The sequence below is a fragment of the Salvia hispanica genome, chromosome 3 (genome assembly GCF_023119035.1).
Source record: "Salvia hispanica cultivar TCC Black 2014 chromosome 3, UniMelb_Shisp_WGS_1.0, whole genome shotgun sequence".
Taxonomy (NCBI): Eukaryota; Viridiplantae; Streptophyta; class Magnoliopsida; order Lamiales; family Lamiaceae; genus Salvia; species Salvia hispanica.
Window position 1 is genome coordinate 56,000,124 of NC_062967.1, and position 13,219 is coordinate 56,013,342.

The following is a 13,219-nucleotide window of genomic DNA, read 5'->3' on the forward strand; positions in this document are numbered from 1 at the left end:
ATCTGTTATCGTTTTTTCCCTGTTCAGCTTTGTGAATGCTGGCTTATAATTGTTCACTTTGGAAAGTAAAATGTTATTTTCTACATCTTTTTCCCTTTTTTCTTTCTGTTTGAATTCCTCTTTCCCCAGTTCGATGAAAAGCTATGTAATTTATTCTGGTCATCTAATTTCTATGATCTGGTCTGTCTTTAAAACTGCGATTAGTTTTTCTTCTCAAAATTTCTGGTCTTTTGATGTTTGTTTGCAATTTCGGGGTAAATGATCCCGTGGCTATGAAGCTAATTTAGCAAGGCTGGAGGGAAAAGCCTTCTCTGGAGCCTCCTGGGGACGAACATTAGAAACGCTGTATGTGGGAGGAGCTTGATGCTGGGGTTACTGAGCAGGATCTAAGAGACAACTTCTATCCATGGAGAAATTTAGTCTGTCAAGATGGTTCTCCAGAGGGCTTGTGCATTCGTGACTTACACAACACGAGAAAAGGGGCTGAGAAAGCAGCTGAGGGAAATTTCCCAAAAAACTGGGTTTTTAAAGGCTTGAGGATGAAGTTACTGTGGGGCAACCCCAAGCTCCAAAGCTGGAATCTGAAGGCTCTGGAGGGAAACAAATCAGCAAGCAGCAGTGACTGGGGGGCTGCTCCCCAAAAGGGCAGTCATATCCGCCAACAGAACCAGCCTCTTCAGGCTCCCCGCCAGCGCTCAAACACAACCGCCCCTATGCCATTTTCAACATTCCTCCTCTGCCTCAGCATGAGAGGGGCATATTATCCTTCTATGGATCCCCAAAGGGTGGGGCCTCATTGGTCTCAAGAGGGGGGCCTTCCAGCGGGGCCTCTGGATCTAATGAAAATAGAGCGGTTCCCGAACAACAACATCAACAAGCTCAGCAATGGCTACCCAAGCATGGTTTCCCCCCGGGGGGCAATTTTTCCCACCATACTACCCGCAGTTTGGGCCCCATAGGACCCCCCCTCCTCCAGTGCCGGTCTAATCAACACTACCCTCAACAGTATCAAAGGGAGTGTGCCTGCAGCCCCCCACCCCCCAGCTACTGGGACATCACAGCAGCCATGAATGCCCGCATTCATTGTATCACATGCTTGTTTGTCTTTTAAACCAGTTTAAACAAAAAACAATCCACCAAAAACCCCAGTAATGACTTGAAAAAATTTTTAGCCTTGTCTTGGTCTTACTTTTCAAGTTCTCTTTTCTTTATCTAGGCTGTTGAGGAACACACAACACCTTAGATTTTCAATTATGTTTCCTCTTGTATTTTGTTTTCATCCATAACAGCGTTATTGGAAGACGTCTAAGTATTACAATTACTGTTTATTGCACATTAATAAGATGAGACGAAAAGTTCAAACTGGAACAAATTTGATCCTATTGACAAACAAGAAGAGCAAGCATGTGGCCCAAATAAATTGGAGATTAAATACTAATCAGATGTACTCATGTTTCCCAGTTAGATTCGAAAAAGGTGACACTGAAATGACAAGTTTAGGTAGATTGTGAAATTTTGCATCAATACTGCCTACCTAAAACAATTTAAATATTACTACATGACAGGAGTTATTCTATGCGAATTCTTTTTTTTATGCTTATAAATATAAATTGTCAGCCTCAGTCAGAGCAATGATAATGTATATCAGCTTGTGGACTACGGCCAATGTTTGATACCACTAAGATTTTTCTAATTATCTAACACTGTCCCAATCCTTAGAATTCATTTTTATACAGAACTTCTTTTAATTCAATTAATTTTTTTAACTTATTATATATTGAATTTCATACATATAAATTCAGTTAATGACATTAATGCAAAAATAGTCTTAATACATTACATTTGAATTTTCAATCTTATCCTTCTTTTAGAAATAAATGAAACAAATTTAAGACCTTATCCTTCATACTTAATAATATCGAAACGTAATAGTAAATGATTTGTGATCCTTGTTTATTTTTCTAGAAAACGTATTTAAACATATATTAAATTACTTGAAAAAGCCTTGCGGATTTATGCAACAGATGTTGAATTGTTGGATAAATGCCTAGAAAATACATAGAAATTATATTTTCTTTTAAATGTTTTACCTGAATTTTTCGTAACACAACAGCGAATATTTAAGAATCTTTTGATGTTGGGACCTCAAAAAATATGCAATATGCAAGTAAATACATTTATAATAGAGAACGTAAAAGAGAAAAATCATAACATGATTAAATGTGAAACTACTCAATGAATTTGATCTTCAACAGCTGTTCGACAGTCTCCCTCACTTAGCAGGTGTAAACAAAATCCAGAATTTAATGTTACCAATGAAAAATCAAGATAGATCCAAACGCAACAAAGATCCAAACGCGAATCACTAAAAAGATATAAAAAAATCAGGGTAATGGGAATCTTGAAAACAATGAAAAACTTACCTAACAAAACTGATTAAAATCAACCTCTCTCCCCCTATATTATCCCAACTGATCGCTCATATACTACTCTGCAGAGGTTGAGTCTCGGCGAAAGGTTTTCAGTCAGCGAAACAAGTGATGGAGTATCTGACTGATTGTTCTTGGCAGACTCTCCAGAGTGCTTCTGTACATTAGATATCAGTTAGAAGTAAAACATTTGCATCAACATCAATAAGCTTAAGCATGTGTATATCACAAAAGCTCACCTCATAATCATTGTTTCTAAAGCCATTGGTTTGAGAAACAGGTACACCACTCCTCTTTGCTTTCAGCGCCTTTTCACGATTTTCATAAAAATTGAAGTCATCGAGCACGCAAGTTTTAGCAGAGTAATTCTTAAATATGCTTAGAATTTCTAGGCCCTGTTTCAGTTCAACCTGCAAGAAACAGGTAGAGTTAAACAGGATCAACCAAAATACAAGCTTGTAATGATGAATTGAAATCTGGGAAAAGGAAATATTTACCTCTTGAGTGTCCCTGCTATAAGTAACGGCCTTATTATCATTGTTTTCAAGGATAATGTCGCAATTGAGTGTTGGGGACATCTTTTATGATGTGCCACTTCAATGGGAAGAAGCCATTCCATTTGTCGAGCTGCCAAAAGTCCATATTTTTGCTAAAATCAACATGGCCAATCATCTCAGCAACACCGACAAACTGCCCACTTCCATTCACCTGAAGTACACAACACAAATCTTGTGACTCACAATTACCAGATACAAAAAAAATTAAATACAGACGCAAAAAACATGGTTATAAGAAGATACATAAGGTATATGACCGATAATAATAACATGACTATAAGAAGATAAAATGATGTGGCCAATAATAACAGCAACTACTAACTTCTTGTACTAGGTCAAATAAAGGAGCACAAACTCACCGAAAAAAATAGGAACACTGGACATTTTTTGCCTGCCTCTGTCGTTTTAGCATCAGCTTCACGGAAAGCAGCATCTAACTTCTTATTGCCATTTGGAGTACTTGACCAGACATCATATTTGATGCATTTGTGAATATCATCTTCGCTATTGACTTGATCACAAAGAACTTTGCACTATCATACACTGCCTCAAACTCTTGTAAGTTGTATTTATCTCTATCAATTGCGAAACCCAATTGTTCGACATCAGCTGGCGACTTAGAGGAATTCTTACTGTCAGCCCTAGGGCCACGAGTTAGTTCACTCGCAGCTTTGACTTCTCCACTTCTGCCAAAATTTTCTCTTGACCTGGATCTGTAGTTGTTGTTCCATAAACCAGCATTCGACTGGTAATTCACCTGACCATATTGCGGAAAAGGACGAGGATTCCGGCTAGTAAATGAAGAGAAGTTTCCAGAAGGCTGAATTCCTCTCATGAGGCCAGATGACTGGAAACCAGCACCAAACTGCAAGAAAATAAAAACCAGGATAAGAACAAACATCAAAGCAATGATATAAAGCACAACAGAAGCCAGAATGCAAAATCACATAATCTTTGCACAATTCAATGGACCAAATTATACTAGGCCAAATGAGTTTTTAGTAACAAAGTGAACTTGGGAACAAAATTGCTATTATGAGATTCCAAACAAAAAATATCATACAGTAGTTTCATCCGTTTCTCCTCTCCATGTTAAAATGTGATAGTCAATCATCGAAACAAGCAGCTGGATTTGAAATACATTGATCCTAAGACAATACCTTGTTCAATGGATGAAGAGACTGATTCTGATAGACAGAACTCGAAGAATTTGGCTGTTGTGTTTTGTAATTATAAGGTAAAGCTGAAGATTTGCTTGAGAGGTTGCTATGAGTTTTGGCAACATTAAAGCCATTTGACCTCCCAGAGCCACTAGTGCCTGCAGATTTTACAGAGCCACTTTTATTGCTGGACGAACCATTCCCAGCATAGGTCGAATCATATGTATAGCATGGAAACACCTCTGACCCATATGAGCAGGGATATTCAGATGATGTGTATGCTTGTTTTCCATCAACACCCACAAAACCAGTTGAATATGGACCATAGCCAGGAACGTAATATAGGAGTGAAGCATTATCCTGTTGAATTCCCTGGTAAGTCAGAGAATCATCATACAAGGAGTAATATTCAAAAAAAATACATATTGAAGTACAGACAGAAAAACAGGAATTTACAAATCAAGAAAGCACGCATACAAAGAGCATACCGCATAAGAACCACCTGGAGTGTTAGGAAAACCTTTGTCATCAGGCTGGGTAAAGTTCCCATTGTATCCTGTAGAATATAAGGAATTTAATGGATCAAAAACATATCTAAAATCTTCAATTTTAAGGAAAAAACATCCATCCAACCATTACAGTAAGTACCCCCGTCCCCAAATGTTTCGCCCCATTCTGATGGCCAAGAAACAATTGCGTTGATAAGGTTTACAAAGATTGCAGTAAGTTCTAGCTAGTAGCTACAGACAGAAACAAGAGATCACATATGGCAACCTAATTATAGAATTAAACCTCATAAAGTGGCACTGGCACCTCTACAAATCAAACACTGACAAGTTAATGTCTTTACCATATAATATGATAAACTAAACATTTTCATAGCCTAATGTAATACTATTATTATTCTCCAGAACTCCTGCACTACAGTATTTCTGTTATACTATAAAGAAAGCAATCATTTATTTCAGTTGAAAATGTCAATACTGTTCACTTTTGCCATTTTCGTCAGTCCCCATTAATTGTCCACTTTCACTTTTACCATAAATGGTAAGTAGACCCCACATTCCACTAACTTATTCCACTCACATTTTATTATGAAACCAATAAACAAAAGTAGGACCCATATTTCACTAACTTTTTAACTCACTTTCCTTTACATTTCTAACCCGTGCCGGAACCAAAGTGGACAACTAATGGGGGACGGAGGGAGGAAGATATAAACTGTTCTAAATTCCTGATGGAGATGAAAACCTTACCCGGATAATAATAATCATAACAGCTGGTAGGTGGATAATAGGGACCCTGCTCCGAACTTACAGATTGATCAGTTGCACTTTTTCCAGGCACAACATTGCCCCCAGCAGATACAGACGACACAGGCTCGGATGGAAATCCATCTTTCACCTGAAAACAGGAGACCTCAGGTTAAGAAACATAATAGTATTGTGTTCCCAATATGGGAAACCTGTAGAATACAATTTTTTTACTTTCTGATTCAATTGATGCCATTATCATAGAATCATAAATTGCAAAACAATATGCATGCATCTCAATTATAACGAGTGCAAGAAAGAAAAAGAATATGATGAAGTTGTTTTGCACAATATTAATCCCTGATTTTGGTAATACATTCGTGTCCAGTCCCCTTGAAAATTTATTTGTGAAAAACCATAATCATGGATTGCTGTGTTGCTGTAATACTGTCAGAAAACTTTTAAAGTATAAGTACATTTTGAGAGCTGAAATAATCAACTGAAGGAACAAATAAAGGAAGAAATAGGATGAGAAGATGAATATGATTGAAATGTCTAACAAGAGGAACTGCAAAGCAATCATGACTATTGAAAACACCACTTCAGTGCGAAGGTGCACCTGCTACTACTCTTGGGCAGGTAACAAGTAACAAAGGAGCTCAGAAGGGTTTTACATTAGTTCTTTTAAACAAGGGATGAAGCGCACATATACATGAAGAGATTTATACAGTAGAAGAAGATGCTGTATATGAGTACTATATGTTACATGAATATCAGGAAGTATATCATATGACAACAAAGCATGTCTTAAAACAATAAGACAAGCTAGTTTCAGAACAGAAATAAACCAAAGACAACCAACTCTTACCATATCTTTATCAGGAATATTGATTGACGATTCAGACTTCGCAACAGGAGCGTTTAGCTGATCTGTGTGCAAGAAAATGTAATCAGATAGTACATTTAATAGTTTAATACAAGCTATACCTGAATTAGATCACACATGTCCATAGCAACCCAAATCAGATTTACAAGACTAAAAGCGTTCAAGGAAATACCAATATTGCAGGGAAGAAGTGTCAATCAGTTTTCTTCATGCATATGGCATCATATCAAGTAAACAGTTAAATTTTCGAGTGATTATTTGAGAACATTGCACCAATGCTATGGTGAGAGTTTGCACACTGACAAAACTCCACCATGGGCACCACAATGGTATGTCTTAATAACTACACAATAGAAGTCATACTACATTCCTACAGTAACATTGACCAAAGAACCAAAAGGACATACATGTTTCTGTTTTCTTTTCTCCGGCCATATTAAACTCCAATATTATCTCGTTGATGGTTGACCTGCAACAAACAACAATTTTTTTAAAAGGTAAGTGGCCAGCACATACTTATTTTGCAAGGTGGGAAAAATTGCATAAGCATTGTGCAAGATCAGGAGTCAGTCACGTTTTATATAATCACTTCAGTTTACCTTTCCTGTAGCCAAAACATTAAGTTCTGTGGAAAATCAGAACATTTGGTGAATATTGAAACATAATCAAAATTAAAAAGGCAACCCCCATACCCCTAGCAAAAGGAGATGCTATTCTTCTCTCATAAGAAAGACGCTCAAGATTCTTGTCTCTTTAGAAATTCCAAGATATTAATGTATATGGAAAAATACACTCAACTTTTACTAACCAAAAGAATAATAATAATAATAATAATAAAAAAAAAAAAAATAGAGAGAAGGGAGAGAGGACTTCTACGTGGCTCATGTATAAACAAGAAAATTATATTTTCAACTATTTTGGGGGGAATGGGGGAGCACACCCATAAGAAATGGGATACCCACGGGAACTCCTGAAATTTTGTTTGACTTGGTTGAAGAGACAACAAATAGAAGAGACAGTTTTAACTTCTGATAGCAACAAGTAAGAAAGCCATTCCCTCTTACATATAACCACAAATTCATAAGGGCCAAACAGAAGGCATAAATCCAAATAACCAAAGATTAATAGTGACCTCAATTCATAACATGTCGAGATAGAAATAGTAGTACTATTAAACAGCGCATACACATAGAGAATAAATATCTATTCTGCAGAAAATTAGCAATTTTGAGCCAGACCGAGATACATCAATCTCAATAAGTCATAGATTTGAAGAAGAATGAACCGATGAAGCGTGACTGAGATTTGGAAGCTAAACCCCAAAAGCGAAAGATGAACACGAAAATTCAAATATCTTCAGCTTCATTTCTGAAATTTATCATTTTCGGTATGCATGAAGCAAGATTACCATCTACAGTGTAAATGCACAGAAGCTTAACACGATGAATTCATGAAACTAGAAAAGCAGAAAGCAACTCGAGATCCATTCCGCCTTCAAAATCGGCACCAAACAAAGAAAAGGATAGCAAAGATGGGCGAGAAAAAGGATAAAAACATACCTATTATTGAGTTTGAAAATTGGTCCAGCCACAGAATGGGGAAACCGCCGTAAATATACGAATCAGCGAAACGGCTTTCCCAGTTGAGAGTAGAGAGGTGCGGGAAAATGAAGAGAGGAAAGGAGGCGAAGGTAGTGAGGGGAATGTAACAAAACCCTTGAAAGACCCGACGGCTCTTTGTTGCATAGAGGAGAAATACGAGCCTTTGGGACGGAGATTCCATTTAAATTAAAATAATGCGAAAATTGCTGTATAGGTTTAAAAATGGAAATTTCGTATTTAAGAGAACAATTTTTTTTTGAATTCTCCAATCACTCAACCATCATTGATTCGTGCTTAAAACTCAGATTTTTTTCTGGTTCGTTTTCAAAATTTAGTTATTAGTTACTCCCCCCCTTTCCCCAATAAAAAATATAATTTTCATTTTAAATCCCAAAAAAAAGAAGCCATTTTTAATAAATTAGAGGCCAAATTAAACCTTTACCCTTTTATTATAAACAAATAAAAAAAGAGGTCTAAATTACAACTTTTTTCAACCCTTTTCTTTAATTTTTAAAATTGGAAAAATGCTACTCCAATGGAGGCTGGGGGTATTTCACTACTTAATTTAAAAATTTGAATGATGCAAAACCGGGGAACTAGGGGGGAAAAGGGGCTTCTTCCGACGTTCGAAAAACATAAACTTTTTCCCTTTAATCGGGAAAAAAAAAATTTTTCCCCCCCGGAAGGAGGGTCTAGGGTTCAATACATTTTCTATTTACCAATTCATATTTCTTCTTATTATCAAAATCATACCTTTAAATACTTTATGAAATCTAAACTTTTACTAAATTGCATATATTATGTTGTTATATTTATTCTTTAGTTAAAATTATTTTTTATTTTATGTTAATGTTTTTTTGTCTTAAAGTATGACGTGTATTTTTCGTGCTTTTATATCAATGAACTAATAACACATGTATATCAAATAGTTCTAAAATTACAACTTTTCTCCAAGAGTACAAATGTAATGTAGTAAAAGAGTGTCGAACCACGAAGGCGTACGGTTATCTAATTCGAAAGCAAGTAAATTTTTTGAATTTTTGGATTGAGAAACCAAATTGAAACAAAAATAAGTGAAGAAAAAATGACGACACAAAATAAAACCAAGAGAGTGAGAACATTGCTCATAATATGCTCCAATTGTGAATTAACTTAATGGACCAATAAAGCTAGTTATGGATTAAAGATTAATCTAATGAAAGTTGTAAATATCTCGTTCATTCTACTCACACTGAACATGTTCAAATCTCAAACTCTTTATCTACGTTTTCACCTTTAACCAAGTTAAAGAGACATTGGCTAAAAGACATGATTGAATAATAAATCGTGAATTATTATTTAATGTAAAAAGCACTCGTAGAAAAGATCATAAATTAATATTAATCCATAGAATCCAAAAGTAATTCACGTCTTTCACAAATTAGGAGCAACGTAAAAGTTTAGTTACACATCTACAACCAATAAAGAAGAACCATAGAACACATAAAATTGATGTGTAGATGGTAGCAAATCTCCTCAGGATGATGAAGTTGAATGATTGCACCTCCAATCTTCCTCTCTTCCTTTCTCCTCTCTTTTCCCTCCTTTCTCGTCTCGGAAAATTTGAATAACGCCCTAGAAACCGCTCCAAAAACCAATTTGAAGACTAAATTCGCAGTTTTGAGAAAATGCCCGACCCGGGCATTTTTTATGCCAACCCAGGCGTTTCTACTGGACCCGGGCGTTTTCGCCGTGTTCGCACTGCTCCACGCAACCTTCGTCAAATGGCCATAACTTCTTCATCCGAGCTCTGATTGAGGCGTGTAATATACCCACGCGTAGCTATTTCAAAGACGAAGATAATGGTGGTAAGATAAATGAATTTGGACACCATCCTAATAGACAACGAACACTTTGAATCAGACCCCACCGCTTTGGCTCATTGTAGTCACTCCACATGTACATCTATCAACTAATATATAATAATCAAACTTTAATGATTAATTGATAGATGATTTTAATATCAAAAATAGGAGAAATCTTGAAGTAGAATTAGCATCATTTGATTCACATCAAAGTACTTATAATTTGTGATCCATGCATCTTACTATTGTTTATGTAACAAAATAAACATTTTAAATATTTTTGAAATCTAAATATTTATTATATTTATATCACTTTTGAATATAATATTTACGATGTTTATGAATGTATTTAATATTTACGATAGTTTTATATTTTAAATGAATAATACATATTTGCAAGTCATGTTTATATTTTATTAATGAAGCTAAAGTTACTTAAATATTAATATAATATTATCTATTTTATTATTAAAAATAATATCAAATTAAATATTTAATATTTAAATATTAAATTTATAAATATTTAAAATATTAAATTACGCTCCCTGCCATTTTCTAGGTCTAGATCCACGACGATACAAACGCAAACATTGTTAGACGTAATTATAAAATAAAATGAATAATTCACATGCTTGTTCTTCATAGAAGGGCTACACAATTAGATAACATCTATTGCACAAGATTAATGGATGGAAACCAACATTGAGTCAAGGAGAAGGTGAATATAGCTTGAACAATGTTAAAAATGTCCTAAATCAATATATTTCCATTCGGTTGATAATATTAATAGATAGTATTGATTAATAATATGACCAAGTTATAAATTACTATTCCCTCCGTTCTAGCTCATGTCAAGAGGAAAACCTCTTCAACATTATTCTCTCTCACACTTTTTTCTATCCAATTTAACTTATTAGTATCATTTTCTCAAAACACGATCGAAAACAAATTAAACATTTAAGCTAGAATAGAATGGAGGAGTACTATTTTGTACTATCAATTTTTTTTTGAAATTATCTTTCAATCAAGTAATAGACTTATTTTATATTTTGTTAAATTGTAAATCTTCGCGAAAAGCAACAAAGCTTCCAATTCCAACTCTAAGGTTCGAATTCTACAATGTCTTACATGTAATTGGAATTGAATTGAAACTAGAATTTTTATGGAATTGATTTAATTTTAATAAAATTCAAAATCCTATGTTTGGTAAAATATCCAATTCAATTCAATTTACATCATGGATCTAAAAAATTATTTAGTCTGTTGTCTTCTAGGCTTGTCTCTTTAAACTATAGTTTTAGTATTTTGGGCTAAATCATGGATATATGGAGAATTGGATTCGAACTACTCCCTCTATCCTCAATATAGACTATAGAGTTAGCATTATGGTTAGATTATGGATAAATGCGGATTGGATTTTAACTAGTACTATATCCGTCCCACAATAAGTGTCACATTTGCCATTTCGATCCGAGATAACAATAAGAATCACATTTCACCTTTACCATAAATGGTAAGTAGACCCTGAAGGACTGGCAAGGAAGCGTGCGATTTTTATGCTCAACAAATAAATCGATAATCAAGATCTATTTAGCAGATTATTTAGGCAAATTCTATTCGCGCAATTATCTCATGTATCATGCTCATAACTCAAATAAATTATGTTTTAGAATAATTGAAACATAAAACATGCTTTTCTACGGTTTAGCTATTTTACCTTAATGTTTCGAACAAGTTTCACTCGAATAGAATCTTGCTTGTATACGTAAAACTCTATAATCCACTTTTAACCCGATTCAGTTTTATTCGAGCAGTTCGCACGAATAGAATCAATATATTATTACATTGTGTTTGCTTGTGCATTTATAAGATGTTTTATAAACATTTAAATGTATAAGAAGCAAACAAAGTCTAAGTCTTTTGCTTAATAGGATCGGTTGTGGACGACGTCCTCTTTAAGGTAACACGTCTGCTCTATGCAATGCTTTGCAAAAGAAAAAGTAGAATTTCACAACCCGATAGGCTTAGACTACCTATTGTGAAAGGTTGCAATGTCGATCGATTATTTCTAAGCCTTACTGAAATAAGATGACCTTGGTGTGGTATAGACTGAATGGATCTAAGCAAAGACGACGTGTCTTTATGCTATCTACTCGAAAGACTCGGGTCTTGATAAATAACTATTTCTTAATCTACATACGTTAGCATTGAGCATACGGTATTGATTATGCACTACTTTGACTTATCAAATGGTGCAAGTTTTTGCAACCCAATAATCCGATATATGGGTAGAGGTGATTAATATCTAGCGGTCTAGAATTGCTATTATGTTGAATCGTGCGCGAGGTGAGTGTCGTTTGATAATGTCCTCAAGAGGAGCTTGAACAAAGTTTTATTATTCGGAAAACGACTCGGCTTGGAGTTTTATTACTCTATGAATAATAAATAAGTGTTTCTGCTGAGTCGCTCTTGGAATTAATAAGATGTTAATTAATTAAGTCCATAGCGACTTCAATTAATTAATGGACATTTATATCTTAAGCTAGGGAAATAAATAATATAAATAACGGAAACCGGATTACTTGTAATTTCGGATTTGGATGGGGAGTGCAATATTACTTCGTAATTGCCGTCGAATATTCCAATATAAACTTGTATTAAATTGTGGGTTCAATTTAATTAGTAAAAAGCTAATTGGGGAGCCCATTTCCAAAATAGATCCCCGATCGGACCCAATATGAACTTAATATAAATAGAAGAATAAAGGAGACGAATGACAATTATTATTAGATGAAATTTTGTCCCTCTCTAATTAGTAGAGAGCTCGAAAATTCTTCAGCCTCTCCTCCGTGAGGAATTTCTATCTTCTTTTTATTCGAGTCCTAGTATTTTGATAAGATCAGTCCACCTCGATTTCGAGATACAGTTCGGGAACTAGTCGAAGATCTCGTGTCCTATTATTGAAGATCATCACGTGGAGAAGGCGCGAGCAATCGTCGATTCTTTGGAGAATCAAATCGGTAACTCTAAACCGTAGAAATCATGTTTAGGATTTATATTTTCTAAGCATGAATTATTTGCGTTCTAGCATGTAATTATCTGTTTAACATGTGAATTGATTAATCGCATGTCGATTTATTTATTTTGTACTAGTCTTCCGCTTTGCAAGGGACACCAAACCCTAGCGATTGTGGCATTTTTGGCCAAGACCTCCATTTTGAAAGAATTATCGATTTATCCATTCAATATAGTATTTTTTGATATTCTAAATTCTTAATTCGCGTATCATTTTATGTATTTTATATTTTGATTATTATGTTATTATATTATATTTATTATTGATGATTTTGAATTTTTGGTATCTTTTCTTAATATTTTATAGATTATTTTGATGATATATACTCGATGTCTCATCACAAAATCGTTGCTAATGGTTATGGAAGGGCCAAATAAAGGTATTTCCTATTAATTATTTTCCGGTGTTTAGAA

General features: G+C 34.7%; 2 pseudogenes; one reads left to right on the forward strand and one right to left on the reverse strand.

The window, feature by feature from the left end:
- The window catches only part of LOC125210575, a 1,658-nt pseudogene extending 547 nt beyond the window's left edge, over positions 1–1,111 (forward strand).
- Positions 1,112–2,479: 1,368 nt separating this feature from the next.
- Positions 2,480–7,895, reverse strand: LOC125209367 (annotated as a pseudogene).
- Between the last annotated feature and the right edge of the window lie 5,324 nt (positions 7,896–13,219).